Source organism: Buteo buteo, unplaced genomic scaffold (genome assembly GCF_964188355.1).
Source record: "Buteo buteo unplaced genomic scaffold, bButBut1.hap1.1 HAP1_SCAFFOLD_51, whole genome shotgun sequence".
NCBI lineage: Eukaryota > Metazoa > Chordata > Aves > Accipitriformes > Accipitridae > Buteo > Buteo buteo.
In genome coordinates this window covers 512,501-522,500 of record NW_027439217.1, presented here as the reverse complement: position 1 = coordinate 522,500, position 10,000 = coordinate 512,501, and positions in this window count along the sequence as shown.

The following is a 10,000-nucleotide window of genomic DNA, read 5'->3' as shown; positions in this document are numbered from 1 at the left end:
GTAGTACCGGTACCCCTACCGGTGCTCCGGGGTACACCTGCGGTCCCTACAGGCGCTCCGGGGTAGGCCCGGCCACCCTACCTGACCCTCTGGGGTCAGCCCGGTATCCCTACCCGACGCTCCGGGGTAGGCCTGGCGCCCCTTCCTCATCCTCCGGGGTAGTGCCGGTACCCCTACCGGTGCTCCGGGGTACACCTGCGGTCCCTACAGGCGCTCCGGGGTAGGCCCGGCCACCCTACCTGACCCTCTGGCGTCAGCCCGGTGTCCCTACCCGACGCTCCGGGGTAGGCCTGGCGCCCCTTCCTCATCCTCCGGGGTAGTACCGGTACCCCTACCGGTGCTCCGGGGTACACCTGCGGTCCCTACAGGCGCTCCGGGGTAGGCCCGGCCACCCTACCTGACCCTCTGGGGTCAGCCCGGTATCCCTACCCGACGCTCCGGGGTAGGCCTGGCGCCCCTACCTCATCCTCCGGGGTAGTACCGGTACCCCTACCGGTGCTCCGGGATACCCCTGCTGTCCCTACAGGCGCTCCGGGGTAGGCCCGGCCACCCTACCTGACCCTCTGGGGTCAGCCCGGTGTCCCTACCCGACGCTCCGGGGTAGGCCTGGCGCCCCTTCCTCATCCTCCGGGGTAGTACCGGTACCCCTACCGGTGCTCCGGGGTACACCTGCGGTCCCTACAGGCGCTCCGGGGTAGGCCCGGCCACCCTACCTGACCCTCTGGGGTCAGCCCGGTATCCCTACCCGACGCTCCGGGGTAGGCCTGGCGCCCCTACCTCATCCTCCGGGGTAGTGCCGGTACCCCTGCCGGTGCTCCGGGGTACACCTGCGGTCCCTACAGGCGCTCCGGGGTAGGCCCGGCCACCCTACCTGACCCTCTGGGGTCAGCCCGGTATCCCTACCCGACGCTCCGGGGTAGGCCTGGCGCCCCTACCTCATCCTCCGGGGTAGTGCCGGTACCCCTACCGGTGCTCCGGGGTACACCTGCGGTCCCTACAGGCGCTCCGGGGTAGGCCCGGCCACCCTACCTGACCCTCTGGGGTCAGCCCGGTATCCCTACCCGACGCTCCGGGGTAGGCCTGGCGCCCCTACCTCATCCTCCGGGGTAGTGCCGGTACCCCTGCCGGTGCTCTGGGGTACACCTGCGGTCCCTACAGGCGCTCCGGGGTAGGCCCGGCCACCCTACCTGACCCTCTGGGGTCAGCCCGGTGTCCCTACCCGACGCTCCGGGGTAGGCCTGGCGCCCCTTCCTCATCCTCCGGGGTAGTACCGGTACCCCTACCGGTGCTCCGGGGTACACCTGCGGTCCCTACAGGCGCTCCGGGGTAGGCCCGGCCACCCTACCTGACCCTCTGGGGTCAGCCCGGTATCCCTACCCGACGCTCCGGGGTAGGCCTGGCGCCCCTACCTCATCCTCCGGGGTAGTGCCGGTACCCCTGCCGGTGCTCCGGGGTACACCTGCGGTCCCTACAGGCGCTCCGGGGTAGGCCCGGCCACCCTACCTGACCCTCTGGGGTCAGCCCGGTATCCCTACCCGACGCTCCGGGGTAGGCCTGGCGCCCCTACCTCATCCTCCGGGGTAGTGCCGGTACCCCTACCGGTGCTCCGGGGTACACCTGCTGTCCCTACAGGCGCTCCGGGGTAGGCCCGGCCACCCTACCTGACCCTCTGGGGTCAGCCCGGTATCCCTACCCGACGCTCCGGGGTAGGCCTGGCGCCCCTACCTCATCCTCCGGGGTAGTGCCGGTACCCCTGCCGGTGCTCCGGGGTACACCTGCGGTCCCTACAGGTGCTCCGGGGTAGGCCCGGCCACCCTACCTGACCCTCTGGGGTCAGCCCGGTATCCCTACCCGACGCTCCGGGGTAGGCCTGGCGCCCCTACCTCATCCTCCGGGGTAGTGCCGGTACCCCTACCGGTGCTCCGGGGTACACCTGCGGTCCCTACAGGCGCTCCGGGGTAGGCCCGGCCACCCTACCTGACCCTCTGGGGGTCAGCCCGGTATCCCTACCTGATGCTCCGGGGTAGTCCTGGCCTCCTTACCTGTGTCTCCGGGTAAACCTGGCCACGCTGCAGGGTCGGCCTGCACTCCCTGGCCGCGCTACGGGCCGGTCCTGATTAGTGTATTAAGACCGCTCCGCGATTCCACTTTCTTAAAATTTATTGTGTCTGACAGCTTGTCTTTTACCGCGCACGCAGGCAGGCAGGCAGGCAGGCAGGCACGCGTCAAAAACGTGAGAGCAAAGCGTTACCCGCAGTCGGTGTACTTTATCGGTAACGACTTCTTCGGGAAGAGGCGCCGACGCTGCTCTCTCGTCTCTGTACGAGTCGGTGGCCGTCCGGGTACCGCGTGGCACCGTTGGCGTGGGATCCGCTCCTAAACGAATACAGAAGAATCGATACGCTATGAATCGTCATCGATTGAAGTTATTAACAGTTGACGAGCGATGCTGGATTGTATCGTTTATGGAGCGTCACCTACCGACTGATTTAGCGCTACGCGGTAATACGCTTTCTGGCAGTTCCTTAAATAACAAAACTCATTCGTTCACGCACGCTAGGTGTGCGTCCCTTCGTTAATAGCCGGAGAAGGAATACGTACGTACGTACGTACCTACCAGCGGATCGTCACGGATTGAATGTGACTCGATTAGTAGTCACCAGTATTATAAATTACCGACTCCTAAAGTTTGATTGCGGCACTCCTTTAGGACCTTGCGACGCTCTTGGTTAACGTTAGCGTTCTCCGGCCCCTGCGTTATCGCGCATTAACTGTTCATTGGCCTCCGAGGGACGGCGGTCTCGCAGGCCTCTGAAGAAAGCCAGTCGGCTGCCTGACAAGCGGTCCCTGTGGCCGAGGCCGACTTAGCCGAGCATCCTCGGAGACGACGAGCTCGCGTGGCCGCCGTGCCGGCTGACCGGCCCACCCCGGGGCCGTTTCCCCCCCGCTCCCGTCGCCGAAGGAGCGCGCCCCCCGCCACCGCCTAAGGCCGCTGGGACCTTCCTCACCGCTCGAACGCATCCCGCCGGCGACGGAGCCGCTGATGCCCCTCTGTCGGAAGCGCGGCGCGCCTCTCCGGCAGCCCTGGCTGGGGCCCTGGAGCCCCAGGTCTCTGCCCAGGCCGAGGCACGCGGCTGCTGCTTTGCCAGGGACGGGTCCGACCGGGAGCCGAGCGCATCGCCCGTAGGCAGGCACGGGCGCAGGCCGGACGTCGAAGCGGCCGACCACCCGGGCTGTAACAGAGAAAGCGGCGTTAGCGACACCGTTACAAATCTTTCTCATTTCCACCTGCGTGCGCGCCCGCACCCCGCCAAAACAGGCCCCCGGCCCGAACGCCCACCGCCTGCTGCTGCAGCCGCTCACCCGCCCTTAGACACACGCACGCGCACGCACGCACTGCCCCCCCCCATTCGAGTCCCCGCCCCAAACACCTCCCGCCCGCCACCGCACCCACTCGCACGGGGCTACACACGTGCGCACCCCCCCCGCAACCGGCCCCCCCCAGCCCAAACCCTCCACCCGCTGCCCCGCTCACAGTCGTGCGCTCAAAACGCACACGCGCGCAGCCCCCCCCCCCCCCCCCCCCGCCCGAAACAGGGCCCCGGGCAGACACCCCCCACCCCCGTCACCCCGGGCCCGCCGCTGCACGCACACACACACCGCCCCCCCGCCCTCCCGCCACGCAGTTCGCGCCGAGCCTGGCTGCCCCTGCTCCCCCCTTCCGCCACCAGGCTTGCCGCCCCCGGTGGTGGAAGGCGGGAGACTTTAGGACCCTGCGGCGTCCCTGCCGGCTCCGTGCCCGGGCGGGAGAGGGGAGCCCCCCCGGTGCCCTGCCGTCTCTAAACCCCAGCTGCCGAGTCCCTATCCTGCCGCACCCGTGGCCCCGCTCCCGCCTTTCTTTCTCAGCCAGCCACGCACTCGCCCTGCTCCACTCCCGCCCGCCCCCGCCGCGGGGGGAAAACTAAAGGACCGGGGGGGTGGGACGGGGACGGGGACGGGGGAGAGAAGTAAAAAAAATAAAACTCCAACCGATCCAAACAGAAGCCTTCTCCGAAAAGACACACCGTCCCCCCTCGCCAGCCTGCCTCTGCGCCAGGCTCCCCGCCTGCTCGCCAGCCGCTCTCGCCCTGCTCCACTCCTGCCCGCCCCCGCCGCGGGGGGAAAACTAAACGACCGGGGGGGGGGGGGACGGGGACGGGGACGGGGACGGGGGAGAGAAGTAAAAAAAATAAAACTCCAACCGATCCAAACAGAAGCCTTCTCCGAAAAGACACACCGTCCCCCCCTCGCCAGCCTGCCTCTGCGCCAGGCTCCCCGCCTGCTCGCCAGCCGCTCTCGCCCTGCTCCATTCCTGCCCGCCCCCGCCGCGGGGGGAAAACTAAACGACCGGGGGGGGGGGGACGGGGACGGGGACGGGGACGGGGGAGAGAAGTAAAAAAAATAAAACTCCAACCGATCCAAACAGAAGCCTTCTCCGAAAAGACACACCGTCCCCCCTCGCCAGCCTGCCTCTGCGCCAGGCTCCCCGCCTGCTCGCCAGCCGCTCTCGCCCTGCTCCACTCCTGCCCGCCCCCGCCGCGGGGGGAAAACTAAACGACCGGGGGGGGGGGGACGGGGACGGGGACGGGGACGGGGACGGGGACGGGGGAGAGAAGTAAAAAAAATAAAACTCCAACCGATCCAAACAGAAGCCTTCTCCGAAAAGACACACCGTCCCCCCTCGCCAGCCTACCTCTGCGCCAGGCTCCCCGCCTGCTCGCCAGCCGCTCTCGCCCCCCCTCTTTTCTAGCCTCCTTTCCCCGCCGCTGCTGCCGCCGCGACTGAGCAGCAGACCGTTGCCGTGGCGGGAAACACCACAGTTTCCGGGGGCCCCGTTGCCGGGCTGCAGACCACCCCACCCAGCCACCCGCCCCCCAACCCCCCGTCTCCAGGGCGCCGGAAAGTCTGTGATCGGGTGGGGCCGGGGGAGGGGGGGGGGGGGGGCTGCACCTACTGGCCTGCAGGTCCGGGACTGCAGCGCGGGGAGGGAGGGGGAGCACACCCGTGCAGGGGTGCGTGTAGCTGTGTGTGCCTGCGTCGCGTTCTGTGTGTGTGTGTGTGTGTGTGCGCGCGCCTCTGAGCGCGCGTGTGTCACCGGGGGGGGGGGGGTGGCAGTGCCTGCAGGATCGCAGATATGTATTTTAAAGTATTTATTTTATTAAAAAAAGGAAAACGTCAAAAAAACACCAAAAAAAACCAGGCGGGGGGGGGGGGAGAAAAATTAAAAACAACCCCCCAAAAAAAGCCCAAGACCGCAAAAACCAAAACCAAAAGTCGGCGAGCACCCAGCAGCGCCGGGACCCGAACCTGAACCTGGCAAGGGGCTACCAGTCCTGAAGGCACCCAGTGAACAGCGAACTCGCGCCGGGGAGCCGGGCAGTTTGTGCCGGGGGCTGCCACCTCTGCCCGGACCCCGCCGACAGAATATGGTTGGGGGGGGGGGGGGCAGCAGCGGAGCAGAGGGGCTGGCTGGTGTGGTGAAGCTGGCAAGTGCCTGGCAGCCACCGGCTCGGAATAGGTGCGTGCACGTGCATGAGAACGACGAGGGTGGGGGGGGGGGGTGTGTGTGTCAGGAAACAAAAATTATTTTGAAAACTGGTTGTCGTTAATATTGTATTAATATTTCCCGCCGGAATCAATAAAGGTGAAATAACTCTTGCATCAGACAGTACGTTTAAACGTGCTCCCTTGGTGTAGAAGTGGTTCAAACTCGGGAAGGGGAGGGGGAAAGAAATGCCGTCCGGGAGAACCGGGAGAGGGTGGCCCTTTTAATCAGATTTGCTAAAATCTCAAAAGAAAGAAAAAAAAAAAAAAACCGAAAAAAACGAACCAAAAACAGGCGCACCTGCCCCCCCCGCCCCCCCCGCCCAAGGGGCACCGAACGGCTGCCAGGTCTACCCGGCTCCGCGGGCGGCCGCCAGGTCTACCTGGCTCCGGAGGCCGGCGCGGCCGCCGGCGGCGCCCGGAGGACGCGGAGTGTCGCTGCCGCAGCGGCCGGTGAAAAGGGCCGCCAGGTCTACCCGGCTCCGCGGGCGGCCGCCAGGTCTACCCGGCTCCGGAGGCCGGCGCGGCCGCCGGCGGCGCCCGGAGGACGCGGGGTGTCGCTGCCGCAGCGGCCGGTGAAAAGGGCCGCCAGGTCTACCCGGCTCCGCGGGCGGCCGCCAGGTCTACCCGGCTCCGGAGGCCGGCGCGGCCGCCGGCGGCGCCCGGAGGACGCGGGGTGTCGCTGCCGCAGCGGCCGGTGAAAAGGGCCGCCAGGTCTACCCGGCTCCGCGGGCGGCCGCCAGGTCTACCCGGCTCCGGAGGCCGGCGCGGCCGCCGGCGGCGCCCGGAGGACGCGGGGTGTCGCTGCCGCAGCGGCCGGTGAAAAGGGCCGCCAGGTCTACCCGGCTCCGCGGGCGGCCGCCAGGTCTACCCGGCTCCGGAGGCCGGCGCGGCCGCCGGCGGCGCCCGGAGGACGCGGGGTGTCGCTGCCGCAGCGGCCGGTGAAAAGAGCCGCCAGGTCTACCCGGCTCCGCGGGCGGCCGCCAGGTCTACCCGGCTCCGGAGGCCGGCGCGGCCGCCGGCGGCGCCCGGAGGACGCGGGGTGTCGCTGCCGCAGCGGCCGGTGAAAAGAGCCGCCAGGTCTACCCGGCTCCGGCGGGACTTAGCCGCATTTCGGGGGCGGGGAGGTAGACCTGATAGCCCCGCCACTTTCTCGGAGCTGGCCAAGGGGTCGCTGTTTTTCGCTGCCTCCAGTTACGTCATCGTAAAAGTCGGTGTCATTGGCGGGTCTCCCCGGTGGGCAGGGACGGCACTCTTGGAGCCGGCCGGGGGCGGGGACGTGATCTCCCGTACTATAGGAGGTAGTGGTGACTCGTGCACGGAGCAGCGCTAGTGAGCGGCTGCAAGGCTTACGGCTCAGCCGGCGAAGTGGAGCGCTGGGCGGCCGTTGTGGTGGTGGTTTTGCCTGGTGGTTCGGCTCGTTTTCTGTCTGTTCGGCCGGTTGGTCTCTCCCGGTGTTTTCCAAGTAAGCCAGCCGGGCGCCTGCGAGGGTCTGGCAGGCTGGCGGTGGCTGTTGACCTGAGTGGTGCGAGAGGTGCAAAGGTGGATTCCGCAGGGCATAGCCCGGTGGCCGGCGGCGGCCACCGGCACTCGAACGCTGGAAGACCGGGTGGAGCCGAGCCTGCCTCGGCTTTCCCCCGGCCCCGGAGGGCCCGATGATGGCAAAGGTGGAGTGCTGGTATATGCGAGGGCAGCTGCCCGTGAGCATCCAGCCCGCCGCGGCTGCCGCCGCCTCCTGAGGGCCTGGTGATGGGCGGGCGAGGTGGCGGCACCTCGTCCTTTGACTCTGGCCTTAAGCTGGAGCGGGCAGAGCGGCAGCCGGTCCCGGTGGCTGGCAGCCGGATGCAGACGGCTGGGGGTTCTCGTGCGTGCCGCAGCTTCCCCCCAGCCCCCGAGGGCCCGATGATGGCACAGGTGAGAGGCTGCAGCGCCTCGTCCTGTTTTTGCCGGCATGAGCCACGCGTGGGCGGCCTGTGGTGTCCGGCCTGCCCCGGCTTGCCTGGTTGCAGGAGGGCTCGGTGGAAAGGTCTGCAGCGCTGTACCGGGTTTAGAGGTGGCGGCACCTCATCGCGTTTTCTCCGGCCTTAAGCTGGAGCCCATGCACGAATTGGGCAGAGTGCAAGCGGCAGCCGGTCCCGGTGGCTGGCAGCCGGATGCAGACGGCTGGGGGTTCTCGTGCGTGCCGCAGCTTCCCCCAGCCCCCGAGGGCCCGATGATGGCACAGGTGAGAGGCCGCAGCGCCTCGTCCTGTTTCTGCCGGCATGAGCCACGCGTGGGCGGCCTGTGGTGTCCGGCCTGCCCCGGCTTGCCTGGTTGCAGGAGGGCTCGGTGGAAAGGTCTGCAGCGCTGTACCGGGTTAGAGGTGGCGGCACCTCATCGCGTTTTCTCCGGCCTTAAGCTGGAGCCCATGCACGAATTGGGCAGAGTGCAAGCGGCAGCCGGTCCCGGTGGCTGGCAGCCGGATGCAGACGGCTGGGGGTTCTCGTGCGTGCCGCAGCTTCCCCCAGCCCCCGAGGGCCCGATGATGGCACAGGTGAGAGGCCGCAGCGCCTCGTCCTGTTTCTGCCGGCATGAGCCACGCGTGGGCGGCCTGTGGTGTCCGGCCTGCCCCGGCTTGCCTGGTTGCAGGAGGGCTCGGTGGAAAGGTCTGCAGCGCTGTACCGGGTTAGAGGTGGCGGCACCTCATCGCGTTTTCTCCGGCCTTAAGCTGGAGCCCGCGAAGCGGGAAGAAAAGTGCGGCTGTACCTGGTGGCTGGCAAGTCGAACGCAGGCGGCTGGGGTTGTCTCGCTTCTGTGGCATTCCCCCAGGCCCCGAACACCCGTGCGCGGCATGGGTCCAGGTGCCTTTTTTTTCCCCGACGGCAAGCGGTTGCCTGTGGGGCGGGCAAAGACCGGCAGCCGGTGGCGGTTGCCGGCACTCGAACGCTGGAGGAGCTGGGGGAGTTGAGCCTGCTGTGGCCATCCCCCGGTCCCGTTACCTTCCTCAAGGGAATCGTTGTCTGGAGCCGGGTGGCCCGTGGCACCTCCCGCTCCACGATTTGACTGATCCAGACCCACAGGCAGCGCCCGCTGAGGCGTCCTCGGGTGCGTCGGAGAGCCTCCACGGCGGGCCGGCTCTGCCGGTGTTCAGGCCGTTGGAGCACCTCTCGCAGGCGTTGCCCTCACTCGCACGCAGAGCCCCCGCACCTGCCGTCCGCCCCCGGTTGGCGACGGGTGCGAGTGGCCGTCGCTGTCCCAGGACTCGTGGCCGTGGGGCCTCCGCTCCTTCCTCCGTTCCCTTCCCTTACTGATCGATGAGGCGTTTAGGGCGCGTCGGAGGGGCTTCCCGGCGGGCCGGCTCTGCCGGTGTTCAGGCCGGCGTTGCACCTCTCCGCAGACGTTGCCCTCTCACTCGCACGCAGAGCCCCCGCACCTGCCGTCCGCCCCCGGTTGGCGACGGGTGCGAGTGGCCGTCGCTGTCCCAGGACTCGTGGCCGTGGGGCCTCCACTCCTTCCTCCGTTCCCTTCCCTTACTGATCGATGAGGCGTTTAGGGCGCGTCGGAGGGGCTTCCCGGCGGGCCGGCTCTGCCGGTGTTCAGGCCGGCGTTGCACCTCTCCGCAGACGTTGCCCTCTCACTCGCACGCAGAGCCCCCGCACCTGCCGTCCGCCCCCGGTTGGCGACGGGTGCGAGTGGCCGTCGCTGTCCCAGGACTCGTGGCCGTGGGGCCTCCGCTCCTTCCTCCGTTCCCTTCCCTTACTGATCGATGAGGCGTTTAGGGCGCGTCGGAGGGGCTTCCCGGCGGGCCGGCTCTGCCGGTGTTCAGGCCGGCGTTGCACCTCTCCGCAGACGTTGCCCTCTCACTCGCACGCAGAGCCCCCGCACCTGCCGTCCGCCCCCGGTTGGCGATGGGTGCGAGTGGCCGTCGCTGTCCCAGGACTCGTGGCCGTGGGGCCTCCGCTCCTTCCTCCTTTCCCTTCCCTTACTGATCGATGAGGCCTTTCGGGTCGCGTCGGAGAGGGCCCTCGGCGGGCCGGCTCTTCTGTGCTCCCCGTAATAGGGAGTCACGGCAGTGTCCGGTGTTCAGGCAGGGTGGTCTCCTTTCCAATTCGCTTCCCGTTGCATGCGAAGTGGTGTCCTGCACCCCCCCCGAGCGAAGGGGGCCGCGATGGCGGCAGTGTCGTCCTCCCCTGCTCAGCGGGGTTCCTCGGGCTTCTTTACTGAACCGGGCTGTGTGACGGCCGCGTGGCCCCGCGAGCCCTCAGGTGTCCTGAAACACGCGAGGCGCCGGTGCTGGCCTCGGTCCGGGTACCCGCAGGTGCCGGCCGTGAGCAGCGCTGGGCGGTGGGGCGGCTGAGCCAAAGAAACGGGGAAAAAAGGCGAGTGTGGGCTGCACCTGCCCGGGTGGGCCCCGAGGCGTGCCGCGGGCGGCAGGGGG